The following is a 1461-nucleotide window of genomic DNA, read 5'->3' as shown; positions in this document are numbered from 1 at the left end:
AGAGAGAGAGAGATGTCTCAATTCCTATTACTGAATTCCAATTACACGAAGGAAAATGATCTCGTTTCTCGAAGACGATACGTCGCTACTCATTAATTAAATCCATTCTATAATAGCGAATATTTAAGATTTCTATTTGGAAAAACTTGGAAACTTTCCCAATCATGAAATTTTTATCTTTGAAATTCAGGGATTTTCATGGAATTTATTGGTATAAGGAAATTTTTGAAATTTTACTTTTAAATTTAAATTCAGTTTTTTGAAAGCATTGCTTTTTTCATAATTTTTCTTGATAATATAAAATGTAGACAATCGGATTAGCAATAAAGCATACATATATATTTTTGTATGTTTGCAAATTTTTATAAGAAACTCGGCAATAGTAGAAAAAAATACACAATGAAAGAGCTCATTGATTTTTTTTCTTTATTGCGTCTAATTGTAAAATAGGACAGATAGAATTTCGTGAAAACCTTCTTTTAATTTACAATATATTTGTTTGCATTACTTCCAGTTTCGAAATTGAACAGTTTTCTAAAAGTAGATACTCTAATCTAGAATTTTAAATAAAAATAACTGGAAAATCCGGGTTCTTAGAAAATATTTTTACGAGATTTCAATAAACCTTCTGTGAAATTATTTAATTAGGAAAAGTATCTCATTTACAAAAACGAAAGATATTACGTAATTTCCACGTTCTCATATTAACAGTTGAACATTTGACAATCAATGTTCTGCTGTATATCGCTTTATTGCGATCCAGCTGCGTCGCAAATGGCGCAGTTGTTTTTCCATGGCATTAATATAACGAACCTAGAGATGTTAATAAATTCATTACGAATTCGTGTATACATGTGTGGAATATAAAGTGACCCTTCGAAATAACTTATATTAGGTTTATTCTTTTTAGTTGAACTGAATTGCAAAGTTCATCTTTTTTTTCTTTACGTTTTAGAAAAAAAGAAGAGAAAAGATAAATGAAGTTAAAAAGAACAAAGTTTTTAATATGATATACTTTGACCCAAACGAATCTTCTGCCTCCTCTCGAGGCTTCGCTAATTCGAGATTTAGGTATATAATGAATGATATTATCAGATTATCTATCTATGTTCCTGCCCATCTTGCCTCTAGGTCATCGAACAGCCGGCGAGGTCTACTCTTTTCGCCAAGGTCAATACCCTCCATCTCACCTTCCTTCTCCCTTCACCATCTCGTCATCTCCGTGGATCTGCGTATTTGCGTAACAAGCGAAGGTCTCTTCTACGTTCTAGAGGCCATCGCATTCCTCATTCTTTGCGACAACTCTTGCGATTACTCGCGGTTGTCACCATTCATCCGGCCTTTCTGATCGCTATCTACCTAAACTTAAGCATGAGAAAGAGAGAAAAGAAGTATTTCTAAAAGTATTCAATAATTTAAGGGAACATTTTTATCAAAACTCATGTCAGGTTATTAGTATTT

This window comes from Atta cephalotes (assembly GCF_000143395.1).
Source record: "Atta cephalotes unplaced genomic scaffold scaffold00044, whole genome shotgun sequence".
NCBI lineage: Eukaryota > Metazoa > Arthropoda > Insecta > Hymenoptera > Formicidae > Atta > Atta cephalotes.
Note: the sequence above shows the minus strand (reverse complement) of the source record.